This window comes from Ornithodoros turicata, chromosome 6 (assembly GCF_037126465.1).
Source record: "Ornithodoros turicata isolate Travis chromosome 6, ASM3712646v1, whole genome shotgun sequence".
In the NCBI taxonomy this organism is placed as follows: Eukaryota; Metazoa; Arthropoda; class Arachnida; order Ixodida; family Argasidae; genus Ornithodoros; species Ornithodoros turicata.
In genome coordinates this window covers 12,858,387-12,874,287 of record NC_088206.1, presented here as the reverse complement: position 1 = coordinate 12,874,287, position 15,901 = coordinate 12,858,387, and the positions used below count along the sequence as shown (strand labels likewise).

The following is a 15,901-nucleotide window of genomic DNA, read 5'->3' as shown; positions in this document are numbered from 1 at the left end:
CTATCAGTAGGTCAGTCGTAATCGACGAAAGTTCCGTGATGCCAAAGTTCTATGGCAGCTCAAGTATCTCATCGTCAACGGAACTTGACAGAGAGGTACATGTCGGCTCCAGGGGCAAGAGTCCAAGAAACGGGCAGGTCTGGGGAAGATTTCAAGTTTTTCGTGGAAGAAAGACAAAACGAACGTTTGGGGCATCGATCGCATGACATCATCCTCAGAAACTCGGACGACAGACGAAAATGCAAGTAGTTCGAAGAAGACACGGCAGGAAGGTCGGCTGAGCCTCACAAGGAGGGTGAGCAACTGGTACACCAGCAACTACGACGGTCGTCAAGAGCCAACAAAGGGGTACCACCAGAACGTTTTTCATACACTGCTCAAGTAGAGAACGCGTCAGACCCCGAAACTTGGGAGGACTTACACAGGTTGCCACAGTACGACTGGCTGAAAGTCACAGATGAGGAGATACAGTCTGTGAAGGATATGCAGACATGAGAACTCACTACTTTTCCGGAAGGAAGAAGCCCAATAGGGTGCAAATGGATTTTCAAAAAGAAGCACGACAAAAAAAGGGAGAACTGAAAGATACAAGGCAGGGCTAGTTGCAAAAAGGCTACTCTCAGCAGCACGGCCTTGACTATGATACCACGTTTGCGTAGATGCGAACTGCGGGGCAGGACACACCCAAGACAGAAAATCAACTACCGGATTTTTGGTGAAGATTGGAGAAAGCACGGTACCCTGGAGCAGTAGGAAGCAGCCTTGCGTCGATCGCTTTATCATCCACCGAAGCAGGGGATATATAGCTGCAGCGGATGCTTCCAAGGAACTCGTCTGAATGCGCCAGCTTTGAAAGGACTTGGGAATAGCATCAGCTAGACCGACAACGGTGTTCGAGGACAATCTAGGATGCATAGGACTCGCGATGACTGAAGGCATCAACCCTAGGACGAAACACATAGACGTTCGCTATCACTACATTCGTGATTTGGTTGATAAAAATGCCCAGGTCGCATACTAACCCCCCCCCTGTCCCCCTCCTTCCTGCTGTCCTCTCTCCAGCTGTCCACATCTGTACGTCGCTCATAGCCACAGTTGCTCCGCAGCGCTAGCACGGAATTAAAAAAACATACACACACACAAAAAAAAAAGTACCTGAAGAAGCGTGGTCCACCACACGAAAGCTATAGTAAGTGTTTTGGAGTAGCCGGCTCCTGTGTTTCGTAGGAGCCTTCATCTCCATATTTTCCTTTTCTAACACTAATGTATAGATAATCTATAGTACCGTAAATAAATGTAGAAAACTTAATGTGTCTACTGTTTTTGAGTGTTGTTCCTATAGTTTAGTATAGTTTAGAAAAAAAAAAAAGAAAAAGAAAAGGTAGTTACTTTATTTTCCAGAAGCGGGGGGAAAAACGAAAAAGAAAGATTCTTCTACGTACGTTTACGACGCAGGTTATCGCTCGAACGTGTCTGCTAAGCCTCCTCCCGCGGTCGGCTCCATTCCAGACCTGCCAGAAAAGAAACAAGGAGTCAGCTGCTGATCCCGACGGTGCGTCGGCCGCTGAATCGATCGGCTCTTCTCTGCGATACAGCCACCTAAATGACACTACATGTTTCACCGGCCCCTGTTTTACCTCTCGATATATACACAAGCACGAAGGTAAAAGGAAACGAAACACGCAAACAAAATAGAAAGAGTTTCGATATGCGGGTACCTGTTGTGCTGATTGCCGCAGGGAAAACACATCCAGATCCTCATTGCAAGGCTCAATGGGTTAGTGCGGTAAAAGGAGGAGAAGGATGCTCTTTTACTTTGGGCCGTGAAATTGCGCTTTCCGGGTCGGCTGATTTGGATGCTTCATTGAATGATAATGAAATGTCGGTAGAAAACGAGGCAATCGTGAAAAGGAGAGGCAGAACAGTTATCTAAGGAATGTACTGGTGTTGTAAAAGATGTCAAGAGCCTGGAGTCCCAAGCAGCACAATGTACTGAAAGTCGGGTGCAGTAGGGGTGGACGGGTAGGTGGAAGGCCTTGAACATGCTCGTGAAACTAAAGAACATTGATAAGACATATACCGTCCACCCCTATTGCACTCGACTTTCAGTACATTGTGCTGCTAGGGGTGTGACGTTTTTCTAGATGTAGAGAGACCACAGATGCAGCTGGGACAGTACACTTATAGTTCGGCGAATTAGCTCATGATGGTCATCATGGCCACCATCACGTCATGGAGAATGATGTGATGTTGAGTGATCGGCATTGCTGTAAAGTTGAATGATTGTATGTAATGTGATTTGATGTTGATATGAGTTTTGAATTTGATGTCGAATGATGGGTTTTGAAGTTGAAGACGAATGATGGGGGATGATGTTGGCGTTGTGTGATGGGATGTGAGTAAGGCTCACCATGATGCGATGTTAAACGAGTTTCTAGAGACGTGCCGACTTATGCGGTGCACATAAGTAGCGCAAAAGGAGGACTCTTATTAGATATATTGGGTGTGTATATAGCCAATATAACCGTACTGACCATGTTCCTCATGTATGTTGCAGGTGTATCACGCGGTATTATAATGACCACATTTGCTCCAGCGATTGTAGCTATTTAGTATAGAGACAAAATAAAGCGGCAGAAACGGGTCAACAGTGTGATCGCCGGAACAATGACCTCAGACATTTCTCTTCAGTAACGCAGTTTCAACTTACGCAGACAAACCTTACTTGTAACATCACGGTACCATTATTTTTCTGTTCAGATTACGTTTCGCGATGCGCAACGTTCTTTGTAAACTATACATACGGTTCCCTGTCTTCTGCGTTTAAAAGAAAAAGGCTCGTGAACGTCGCGCCGAATATCTTTCTCGCGGATCGTACGCGTGGTTATAGTCCAAAAATGTCGCCCGCTAAGAACTTCCGACATTTCTCAGCCGCTTCGAAAGGAATTCCTACAAATACTTGCCGAAAATCGTGCGTTCGCTGAATGCTTTTCGTTCTTCCACAGTGTACTGTTCACTGCATGTAGCTGCCTTTGCAAACTATGTGAGCATATGCACAACACACACACACACAAACCTGATACACTCAAGTGAAGGGACACGTTTAGAGTAGGGTATATAACCGAAGCGCTTCGAAGCCCTAAAGCGCTCGGGTTGCCGCGATAAATGCCACCCAAGCACGGAACGCAAGGGATAAGTGTTGCGCGAGATTTTCCGCGAAAGTGCGATACGCAAAAAAAAAAAAAAAAAAAAGTATCGATAGAAAACGAAACAATATCAGCTAACAATAAGTACCGCGATTTTGGACCATTTACGCCGTCTTCGCCCATCATGAATATTGATGATAAGCCGCTTCATCCCACGCATCCCGCTATTATCTCTCGCTTATAAATAATCACTCGCGAAATTAGAATAACGACTCCCGCCCTCACTGAGCGCGTTTTGCTGCTCCCATTATGCAGACGCGATTGCTTCCTCAGGATCGCTATGGCCCCCATAGCTGGAGCCATTTCACGCGTACGGGCCAGTAACTCGAGCTTGTCGAAAAGCATGTTTACTGCTGCCCGGCAATATACTCGCTCAGTTGCCCCCTGCAGGGCTTAATCCATGATCCTTGTTCCGCCCCATGTATCAGGAGACGAGTGAGAGAGGGGGGGTCAACGTTATTACATCTATTTTGCAGGAAAGCATTTCGCTAGAAATGTTTCCACTGTTTCTGCTGCGATTCGGAGGCCGCCGGCCGCAGCGCAGGCATAGCAGATAAAAGGCAGTTTTTTTTTTGTTCTTGTTGTTGAACAGCATTAGCCATTGTAGTTATGTGGGTGTAGAGGAATTTGACTTCAAAACGGCGACAGGTTTTCCTGGAGTACTTTCGCACAGAACATGACATAGTAAAAGTTGTTCAATAACAGCGAAAGGCGGAATATTTGAATTATGCATATACTGTGCCGCAGAACCGGATTTCAACACATTCTTTGTAGCCTTAAAAGTTTTATTTACCTTTTTTTTTTGTGCGCCTGAGGCTCCCTCTGACTCTGCTGTACTTTCAGATCGCGTTGTCAGCACTCTAACAGTATTTGTTACATTCACTGGAGAGAAGAAAACGGTGACTGTAGTTTTTGTTACAGAAGTCAAGCAAGGAGGGTCAAGTTCAAGATGAGCGTTTTACACCCTTGGTTATGTTTTATGAGCGTTTCATGTCCCTATCACATATCGCTCCATGGAGGATCAGACCTCCGCAGTTTTGACCCCCCTCACTCAAGTTCACTCACTGCCAGCCCAGTCCTCGGCTCGCTCACTCACCGGCCGCTCAGCTCTCTGCTCGCTCACTCATCGACCGCTCAGCTCTCGACTCGCTCGCTAACACTCACTCACCGCCCGCTCACTTCTAGGCTTGCTCTCTTGCTTCTAGCCAACTCATAGTTTGCGTTGTTTTGAGTTATTTTCTCACTGACGCTCACGTTATTGCTTTCCACGAAGAATCAGTCGTTGCGTCACCCACTAGCGCTGCGCTGAGAACGCAGCGAGTTTCTACGGGGTGTGTGTATGCGCCATGGTCCATGCATTGGCACGCGGCAAGCTAGGTCTTTCTAGAGGTGTGCACCGCCGCGCCGAAGCGCCGCCGCCGGAGGTCGGGGCCTCGCCGTCGCCGCCGTACCAAAACTGTCGGCGCGCCGCCGCCGCCGCCGCCGATGTTGAAAAATTGGCGCGGCTGTGTAATGTGCCCGTTTTGATCCATTTTCTATGAACGAATATCTCCCATATCTCATATGGGAGATATTCGTATTGGAGATACTCATATTTTTGTTTGTTTTCCTTTCATCTTAGGTTCCAAGCCTCATTTGTTTTTTTAGCAGTAACAATTTCATCTCCGTATGTGGTGTTTATGCTTTACAGTTTCGTTTCATAGTCGACCCTGGGGCCCTATTTCGAGCTACCGATTGCGCGTGACCGACACTGTCGGTAGGCGAAGATCGCTCGCTCTCGATCGACCTTGTGGGAACGACCCATGCAACTTTTGATATTCCGACGGCGCATCTAACGATAGCGTGTTTGATTCGCGAGGTGCACCGCTCGAGCAATCGAGCTGTTTGCAACCGATGGCACGTGATGCGTGATGTCACGTATCGACGGCATCGAGCATTTCCTTGCCTTCTCATTATTGCCTTGCCTGCCTCATTCATTACTGCCTCATTATTTCCTTGCCTTCTAAACGTGTCGCTTGTGAACGATGCTATCGGCTGAGTGTCGGTGCACGAGCGATTTCTCGGACCCAGTCGTTTGGCCTGTCGAGTAGCCAGAGCATTCAACGGAGATGGCTGCAAGTTACTTCGCGTGGCTGCTATCGAGGCCAACACGGTCGGAACTTATGTGCAAGTCGACCTGCCTTCATCACTCTGTGAGGCAGAAGCTGCCTCGGGCGGTGCTGTAGAGGAGGTGGTGTCCCTCTACATGAGTCCTGACCGGCGATGATGGAATGTCCCAGCGGGCAGATGGTCGTGGCCTCACGCTAGGGCGGTGCCGGTAGAACTGCCGTGCCAGCGCCGAAGCGCGTGGCAGCAGAGGCACGTCTTCGTCATCACACACGGGCCGCCACATCACTCCCCCCCTCAGACGCGGAGCGGTGTAGAGCTAGCGGTTGGGGTCCGCGTCGATACATGAAGAGGAGGAAGACGGGCGACACGTGGAACAGGGACGACTTGTTCAGAAATCGCAGTAGCAGCAGAGTGGTTGGTGCGGGCAAGCGCTGACCGGGCGGGTTCCAGGGGCGGTGTGAGGGCAGGTATGCCGTAGTAATTCAGAGAGGGGCGACAGAACCGCGACCGGTTCGTGAGCGCTGGGCTCGTAGTGTTGTCGCCAAGGGGACTGCGGGGAGGACCATCGTGAAGCACGGGGAGACCGGGAGTAAAACTCACTGTGGCCTCCGTGCGTGTCCCCGGTGGAACGTTGGTCCCGGAGCCTCTTGACCGCATCTGGACGAGCTGCCAGTGTCTTGTATGGAAGCCTGGTGGGAAGGCGAGGCGGGCAGGGTTCTTGGACCGCAAGCGTAGCAGATGCGGGTGGGGCGGTCGACAGCGGCGTACCGCGACCGGTACAGGAGCGTGATACTCGGGAAGGTGCCGCTGGTGGAAGCCCGAGGAGTGCCATCACGAAGCGTGTGGCGACGTGACGTGGAGTGTGGGACCATTGCGACGTGAGCTGGGTAGATGGGTACAACCACGGTGTTTCGCGGCCGGGCGTTGCGATGAGTAGAGCCGCGGTGGATTGACGTCGTCGCCTAGCGGTTCCTCGGTTGAACGATGCACCGCACCTTCGGGGATGACTTCAGAGGTGGGCTTGCAGGAATTTCGGATGGTATTGTAGGACAGCTGGGCCTGACGATACGTCGGAGGCTTCACCCTGACCGCTTAGGCCGCTCTGTGTCCCGGCGGTGTCCATGAGTCGGGTCACCAAGTGTAGAGGAGGTGGTGTCCCTCTACATGAGTCCTGACCGGCGATGATGGAATGTCCCAGCGGGCAGATGGTCGTGGCCTCACGCTAGGGCGGTGCCGGTAGAACTGCCGTGCCAGCGCCGAAGCGCGTGGCAGCAGAGGCACGTCTTCGTCATCACACACGGGCCGCCACATCAACGTTTCAACGTTTTATCAGCGAAGTTGTCCGAGGCCTCGACTTCGTAATTGCCTATATAGACGATCTTCTCGTTTTCAGTCCCACCGAAGAACAACATGAGAAGCACCTCCAGCAGCTTTTCAGCCGTCTCCAGACATACGGCTTAGTGGTTAATGCCAAGAAGTGCACTTTTGGAGTCTCCGAGCTCGAGTTCCTCGGGCATCACGTGTCCTCCGACGGAATCCATCCTCTTGCGCATAAAGTGAAGGCCATCACCGATCTCCCCAAGCCAACGACGATCCGTCAACTACGTCGCTTTCTTGGCTTGGTGAACTTTCACCGTCGGTTCATTGCTAAATGTGCCGCCATCATTCACCCACTCACGGACATGCTCCGCAACAACCCGAAGCCATCGTCAAGCGTCCCTTGGTCGCAGTCCGCTGACGCCGCCTTTGCGAATATCAAGCAGGCCCTAGCGGACGCTGCTATGCTAGTCCACCCCCGGCACGACGCCCCAAGCCGTCTCATGGTAGATGCGTCTAGCACCGCTGTGGGCGCAGTTTTGCAGCAGCATATCGACGACGCCTGGTACCCTGTGGCGTTCTTTTCGCACCGACTAAACGACACGCAAACTCGCTACAGTGTCTTTGGTCGCGAGCTTTTGGCCATCTACGCAGCAGTCCGTCATTTCCGGTACTTCCTGGAAGGCCGCACATTTCATGTTTTAACCGATCATAAGCCCCTCGCATTCGTCTTTCGTACCAACCGCACCGACTACCTCGCCCGCGAAGTCCGGCATCTGGCGTACATTTCGGAATTCACGACGGACATACGTCATGTGCACGGTGTGGACAACAGTGCCGCGGACGCCCTCTCTCGCATTGATTCCATTTCTACGCCATGCACCGTCGGTCTCGAGGACATCGCAGCGGCGCAAGCTGACGACTCCGAACTCCAACAACTGCTAGCCACGAAGACACGTCACTGGTGCTGCGCGAAGTCCCTATCCCGGCCACACCGACGACTGTCATTTGCGATACCAGCACAGGCGTTCATCGACCGTTCATTCCCGTCACGTTGCGCCGGCCTATCTTCGACTCGACCCACGGCCTTTCCCATCCTGGAGTGCGCGCGACTCAAAAGCTCCTGACACAACGCTACGCCTGGCCGCGCATGAACAAGGATGTCCAACGCTGGGTCAAGACCTGCATCCCTTGTCAGCGCGCGAAGGTCGGCCGCCACACTCGAACTCCACTTCAACCGTTCCTGCCCCCTCGCGCCCGATTTGACCATGTGCATGTGGACATCGTCGGTCCCCTGCCACCATCTCAAGGTTACCGGTACATTCTAACCTGTATCGATCGATTTACGAGGTGGCCCGAAGCAGTCCCGCTGACCGACATCACCGCTCAATCAGTCGCTGAAGCTTTTGTCGCATCATGGATCGCGCGGTTCGGATGCCCCTCCATCGTGACCACCGACCGCGGACGGCAGTTTCAGTGCTCACTGTTCACTGCCCTTACGCAGCTACTCGGAACTCGCCATATCCACACGACTGCCTATCACCCCGCGGCGAATGGGCTAGTCGAGCGACTACACCGTCAGCTGAAGGTCGCACTCACTGCTCACGATAACCCTGCGCACTGGAGCCAACACCTTCCCTTCGCGCTGCTGGGCATCAGATCCTCCGTCAAGGAAGACCTTAGCTGCAGTTCAGCCGAGTTGGTGTACGGCTCCCCGATCCGGCTCCCAGGTGATTTTCTCACCCCCAGCCCCGCCGAGCCCCATCCATGCCAGACCGCGTACATCGACAAGCTCCATGACTTGTTCCGCTCCATCACCCCCGTTGCGCCGCGCATGCCGACGCGGCGAACCGTCTTCGTCAGCCAGGACCTCAAGAACGCTTCGCACGTGTTCATCAGAACCGACCGCGCCAAGCCACCCCTTACGCCACACTACTCCGGACCGTACCCTGTGCTCTCCCGCACCTCAAAGACCGTCGTCGTCGACCTCGGTGGCAAACACGACACGGTAGCCCTGGATCGCGTGAAGCCAGCGTACGTCTCCTCCGTCATCCCCTTTAACACCTACTTGGACCTTCCCGCCTATTCAGCCACACTGAAGCCCGTAGCCCACACAGGCCGAAGGACTGTGACATGGTCTCTCTCTTCCGACCGTCTCCAGCCGGACGACGCTCTAGAGGGGGGAGCCCTGTAGCGCCCTCTGTGGACGCAATCATGATGACGACGACGCAATAAACGCGCCGGCCAGTTGTTACCTGGCAGGTGCACAGCACGGACCTATGTTCCTTATTATCTGCTAGGTATCCACAGTGCCATATAAATGATCGTTGATGCGGACTCCGAGGTCGGCAGTGCCCGTATCCCGAGTCTCCTGCATCCCGGTTGTCGCCACTTGCCCAATCACAGAGGCCAGCCGCTCCTCCAGCTCAGAGAGCGATTCTCTTTCGGCGGGGGACCTCCTCCCGTCTCCCGCGTGTGATGTGAGATGCGAGCTGCCTTGGCTTTAGTGGCGCTTTTCCAGTTGGTCCACGTCTAAAAGTTCCCACTGAACACAACTTCAATCAAGTAGTGGGATATTGCAACAAAAACAACATATATATTCTGATGATGCAGGGGGGCGGTTTTCCACTCTATAAGTGGAAAGCTACCCCATAGCTAGGGGTTCTGATATGAGTGGTGACAATGACGAGTGATGACAATGAGAGATGACGGGAATGATCGGAGCGGCGATGGCGATGATGAACGTGATAGGGATGGTGGAAATGTCCGAGAGCGCTGGTGGGGTCATAATGAGTTCATGTCGCCTCAAAAGAGCCAACTACATGACGGAAGGTCGCCCTGGAGTGGGCTGCGGTGTCACAAGGGCCGATGACGGGGATATTGCAGTCGTCACTGCTGCCGCGAATTTTGAGATTTTTGTTGGTGTTTCGTATCTGATGCTAATTTACGCACCTTTCTCCACCTCTCAACGGGTTTCACTGCACCACCGCTGGCGTTCAAACGTGTAGCCAGCTCGCACCACTCCCTGTTTCTGTCTTGCGATGTGTAGCCAGCGGACAGCCCACCCGTAAAGAGATTACGGTGCTCCCCCACATAGTCGAGCACAATGTGAAACTGCTCTGAGGTGGGACGTGAAGCGCGTACCGGTGAATGAATCCATCGCAGATAGAGGAAATTATACAAAAAAAAAAAAAAAAAGAAAAACAAGCACCGCTTTTTTTTTTTTTTTGCGTCGTCTTTTATTGCCTATGTTTGCTTTTATCTCAAATGCACAAAGTTATATTTGCGAACGCGCTCGTGCAATCGCTTTGTCGTCGTCATCTGGGATGCGCGTGACAGTGACGTTGAACACCTCGACGGGCTGAACGATAGTAAATAACCCAAGCGCTCGATCGTTAGACGTAACCCGAAATACCAAAAGTGGCAGGTATCGTTCCCGCCGCCTCGATCGCTTCGCCTACCGACACCATCGGTGGTCCGGAACTACATGTGGTAGCTGGTCAACGGATTGGGAGGTTGTCAGTGGTTCCTTTGCCTTTCGCACCTCCGACTGCTTTTCACTGCATGTATTCACTGTCAGCCGTGGAAAAATTTGCTAGAGCGGGAAGCCGCTATAGAATGTAGCAAAAAAAAAAAAAAAAAAAATCATTACACACGTTGCTAGCTTATGAGGGTCAGAACCAGGCGGCAGTCGCCTTCTGGTGGTTCGTGTTGAAAGTTGCTCTTTTTCACGTTCCCCTCTGCTGAGCTCTCCCCGCTGAACAAGCGTGCGCATCGGTCAAACGACAGGATCGTTCACGCGCGGCTCGTGAATAATAATGGAACGAAATAGACGCCGCTTTTGAGTTGGTCAGGCGAATGCTATCTCGAAGAAAGTATGTAACTATAAGATCATTAATTAACTAAAATTCATTACTTCTTTAATTAAGGGATGTCGCGTAAAAGCGGGATAGCAGAACGGAAGATATTCATCGTTGAAAGCCACTCCATGTTTAAGAAATCCTGAAAAGCGGACGTGTGCTGAAATAAACGACGCTGAATGTCGCTATGTAAATGAGCCGAAACAAGAAGTACGCAATTTCCAAGCGCAGAAACGACGTGAGCTTCGCCTTATCTGGGTTGGAAAGCGATCTATCTGGCCAACAGATTAGCGCCTACACCAATCAGCTCGATCGCTCCAAAGCACTTGGTCCTCTCACGTGGATTGCCCGTCGCTCTTTTTGCGCTCTAAAAGTGCATGGGAAATGTGCATTTTGTGTGTGCCGGCGAAAAGCACCTAGTCAGAGAGGGTGTTTTCAATCGCGTAATTGCGGGGCTTATAATGCGCGCGAAGCACGGAAGACTCAACCCACTCGCTCTATACAAGTTTATACTGTAAAACCCTTTTATTTCGCGAGACCTTAATTTTCGCGAATTTTGCGAATCGAGAAAATTGAGGAGCGCGCGAAATTTTGTTGTTGCGAATATATCCCGTCGATTCGCGAAAATTTAGGGCTGCGAAATTAAATGATTTTACAGTATTTATTCATGATAACTACAGTCTCTGCAAAAATACTGTTCAATGACGTGGTGGGTGCGCCTTATGTCATATCGTTTGCTAACGTCCGCATATTTATATGGTTTCCTAAAAAGAGCCACTGGATCAGTGGACAGAGCTTTCACGCGTAGCCGTCCTGTGAACGTTCGGCACTCGCTATAACTGTTACGTGTAGTTGCCATTAAAGGGATGGCGCGTCGTTCTGATTATCTAGCTGTGTTGTTTGCTCCAGCGAGACCCGTACTTAACGCGCCCACTTGAAGTTCTTGGGCGACGACCTTCTTGAAGTGCTTCACTTCTCCTAATGTTCCTTTGTATGTTCGGTTTTCTTTCATAATACTATCCAGTGCTGACGCACTTGTTTGGTGCAAGGTACAATAAATACTGCCACCATGACGGAGAAAATACCCCCGCTCTGAGGTGTTCGTGCGTCCCGTTGGAGCAGAGAACATATTGACAGCCCACGGGGCCCACCACCACCACCACCACCACTACCACCACCCACGCCGATATGACAGCATCGGTGTGACGCCGCCGCCGCCGGGCCTTCAACGTGCTCTACGCCGCCGCCGAAAAAAAATGCCCACGGCGCACACCTCTAGGTCTTTCTTCGTCGGTGAAGGCGCGGGAAGGCACCCATTCAGAAACAATGGGTGCACTGAGACGCCTTCTGTAACAGGAGCTAACCGTCGCCCTCCCAAGCGTTCGTACCTTCATACCATGGAGGAAGGAAAGAGAGGAGGAGCCCTATAAACCTCTAACCGAGAAACATCATCATGACGTTGGTAGACAGACGGAAACCGAAACAAATCGGAAGGGGAGGGCTGGGTTCCACGAATCGGCACTTGTTCGCTGCCTCCTAATGAAAGAAAAGTAGGACCGACGGTCGCATCCCTTTCAGGGGCCACCGTATAATCCCCTCGCTTTCGGCCTTGTTCGCCCCTAGCTTCGAGCATAGTTCAACTCTGCCAAACTGGTGGCGCTGTGACGACACACTATGACGTCATTTGTTTACAAACAGGGCGAGGTCTATTGCTCTGAGAAGTGAAGCCGAGATTGGGGGCCACTCCAATGACATCACCGCTCGCTTTCCCCCCGGTTTCGGTTACATACATCTCTATGGGAGCCCCCAACGCATAGTTTTGGAATACTTGGAGAGGTGTGGTAGTAGCGTGCGCCGAAGTGGCTCCCAAAGTGGCGTGTGCAAAGCGACCTCATTGGGCTATTCAGGTAACGTGGGGACCCCTGCGTGGCTCCAAAGAAGCTACAGCTCAGCTCCAATCCTCACGTCACTTGTCCCACGCTTCTCTTCTGTCGAAGAGCCATTGGGGCGCCTCCTTTTCTTCTTTCCTCCATGCTTCATACAGACATACATACTCGTTCATCGGCGGTTTTGACTCTCGTTCACTGAAGTTCACTCGGTGCCTGGCCGTGTCTCGGCTCACTCACTCAAGTTTCACTCATCGCCCCCTCGGCTCGCTCACTCACGCTCATTCACCTTCCACTCAGCTCTCGGCTCACTCACTGCCCGCTCAACTCTGCTCGGTCACTCACGTTCATTTCATTGGCCGAAATGAGCATGAGTGAGAGTGCTCATGAGTGAGTTTTGCCGAGGTCCGTGGAGGACAGTGTTCCAGGAAAACGCAATGCATTCTCGACAGGTCCTGGTCTGACGTCAGTGTTAACGTCTTCACGCACGTGACCAAAAAATGAAATGCGCCCATGGTCGGTGGCCGAACCATTTGTAAATGCAACTCAACTGCCGTTTCTGCGCGTCGTTTTGTGACGTCTTTTGCTCTATACCGATAAGATTTTTTAAATGTTGTTACAGCTAAACGTTGTCGGCTTGAGCATGTGGCCTCGTACTGCTCACCATTCACAACGGTGTGACGGCGGGCTCACCCAGCCGATGTGATGGCTATGAAATTCTGTGGGAATAAGCGACTACGTGGAGCAAGAAGCACCGTGTAACTTGCACCAACAAAATACGTTCATATAATGGTTTCATGTTGACTGAGGAACTGTCCGCCAGCGACATAACGGAACATAAATGACGTCACATGACCTCAAGATGACGTTTCCTGTGACGTGGGGCCACGACAAAATGGCAATTTTGCCGCGAGCGACCGCTTGAGGGTGCTGATTACAAAATCGAAACTTTTGTCACCCCTGTGGTGGCGGTGGTGCAACTGCGTGCCGTAATCGGCCAACGTCACGACTATGGCTGGGGGCATCGTGCGTCCTGGGCCGACTTCATAGGGAACTGTGCAGACATGTGTCTTAAAGCGTCCGAGGAAAACCCAGGGAAAATACACGGACAGCGCAGCCGGCGCCCGGATTCGAACCCGGGTCACTTCCCAGTCTCGGCGTGGAATGCCATCAAATGTCACCCCTGTGCAGCCAGGGGTATAGCGAGCCCTAGGTCGTATTAAGAACGTACATACGAGCACCGGCACATGTCATTCAGAAGACACTATAGTTTGCCCTTGACGTCTTTTTGGAATACAAATCCAGATGCTATAGAAAGATGGAACTCGCACTGTCCTGGACAACTTGATGGACGTCGGGACATCGTCACAGCTGACGTCGTGATATTCGACTGACTGCCGACGCTAAAAAGAATGTCTTCTGGGTTCAAAAAAACCAGCGCCCCCTGGCTGTGTCTATATGCTTAATGCTTAACGAAAGACAACGCGGAGTCCAACCGCAAATTCAGGAACACCGGCACAGCACCATGTAAGAGTAATCAGTGATGTACAGAGGACTTAGGCAGTTCCACCATGAACAACACATTGACAACATTTACTTTAGAGCGAGAAATGCTTGTGGGGAGTTGGTACTTGCAAGGGGTCCAGGTGAGGAGAAGATGGGACCACGTTGAGCCATACTAGCTACTGAACTTCGATGGCGTGCAAGTCTGGAATGCTGTTTCCCATCAGGCAGTGGTTGTGCGCGTATAGACAGAGGAACAGTGCACATGTTTCGGGAATGTTGAGGGGCATGTACGACTTTGTCCATAATGTGACCACGGATACGTCTTTGCCGTTTAGCTGATTTCGGCCAGGGTCACTGTCACGAGGTCTGCCTCGAATATCTGCAAATGCTTATGACCATTACTAGCTTTGGAAATCCCAGGCCATTTTTGCAGTCCCGGGATATCGGGAGTTTTCTGGACGAATCCCGGAATCCCGGGACGGGATTCCGGGATTGAGACAACGCCGACACACAGCGTTTGAGTAGTAACTTTAACTATTACTACATGTCAATCAGAACAATCTTCGTAGCTTAATGGTTTTACATTTCAGTCTAAGGTGCAGTGCTTTTTATATAAAAACAACAGAACAAAAAACAACTGACTTTTTGTTTTCACCTGAAATAATGGCCTAAATTTTATTCGTAGCGTCTTCACATAGGCACTCGCCAATTTATTTTAGGCAGGCACCAAAGATGAAACCAAGATCCGACCGCCGAAACCGGATGACTCAAATATCAAAACCTGGCAAGCTAGGAGGAAGAGAATGCGCTTGGCTCTAAACGTTGAGGAAGAACTGGGTTTCGACACTCCAGATGGTTTATTTGCCAAGCGAGATGGCTGTGGACATCTCTCATGGCGCAGAAATTGGCATGGCCATGGGCATCAACGCCGATGCATGCACGTGTCATCGGGACCACCGTGAGGGCTACTACGAGCGGTGACGGATGGGAACGGAACACTTTTCATTGTCCCGTACTTGATGCAGAAGACACGTCAGAATTTCGGAAGCCACCTCTTCTCGGTAGGACAAGGCTGACGGCAAGTTCTCTACTCCAGTCCCTTCCACGAACCGTCCATGCGACGCCCTATTCCGAGGGCCACACAACGGAAATCACGTTCCGACATGCCGACGGATCGTCCTTTTCGGGCAGGTTCCAGCCATCCACTTTCCTCATCGACTTGCGTTGGAACGTCGAGACGAGACTGGCTGCCGTGTCCCCGGAGCTCCTGCCAGTAACGTTCGGCACGATCGACCCATTATGCGAGTTCCCCGAAGAGGACTTTAGCAAGACGCTTAAGCAACTGAACCTTGGTCCGTTCCCCATCTTGCTGATCTTGCCGAAGTCTGTGGCCGGGAACCAGATGCGGAGCGTGATGTCTAAATGGGAATTCATCGGCAATTTTGTTTTAAGACCTCTAATCCGCTGCACGCGGAACGTGGCTCCCCTGATTGCATTAGTTATCACCCTATACGTTTGTTTCACATAAAAGATGAATGCATGAGGGCAGAACTGAAGGGAGCACGTTGCATCTTGTCGCCTGCCTCCGAAGTGTAGCGACGGGGACTGAATATGTTATCGTAGAATTATGAATGATTGCCTGATCGAAGGCAAGCTCCGCGTCCTCGCTTCATTTGTATATCTTAATTGCCAATTCTTCAATTGAGAACCAACTGCTTTCCAGTGGCGTCGAGAAAGGTGATCTCTAGTGTCAGCACTGTAAGCTCATGCACGTGTTGAAGTGCACATCCCGACCGTGTAGAGCATTCAAGATGCACTTGATGCCCAGTTGATGCGCTTTTTTCTAACGAATTAAACGAATGTTTGAATCAAATCCAAGGTTTCAGATCTTGGTTTTCGGCGGGCCACTGTTGGTGTCTATAACTGCGGAATGTGATGTACCTCACATCCTGTCCATCCATTCAATAAATCCCTTTCGAGCTTTAAAGGAAGGCATTTATCTGATTATTTGGTGGTT

General features: G+C 51.3%; 1 protein-coding gene across 2 annotated transcripts in view; it reads right to left on the bottom strand.

Moving 5' to 3' along the window:
- LOC135399112 (regulating synaptic membrane exocytosis protein 1-like) overlaps positions 1–15,901 on the bottom strand; it is a 90,191-nt gene that overhangs the window by 22,065 nt on the left and 52,225 nt on the right. For both annotated transcript variants that reach the window (XM_064630824.1, XM_064630825.1), the window contains exon 2: positions 1,443–1,511. The gene's annotated coding sequence lies outside the window, so the exon portion shown is untranslated. The remainder of the gene's footprint in view (positions 1–1,442; positions 1,512–15,901) is intronic.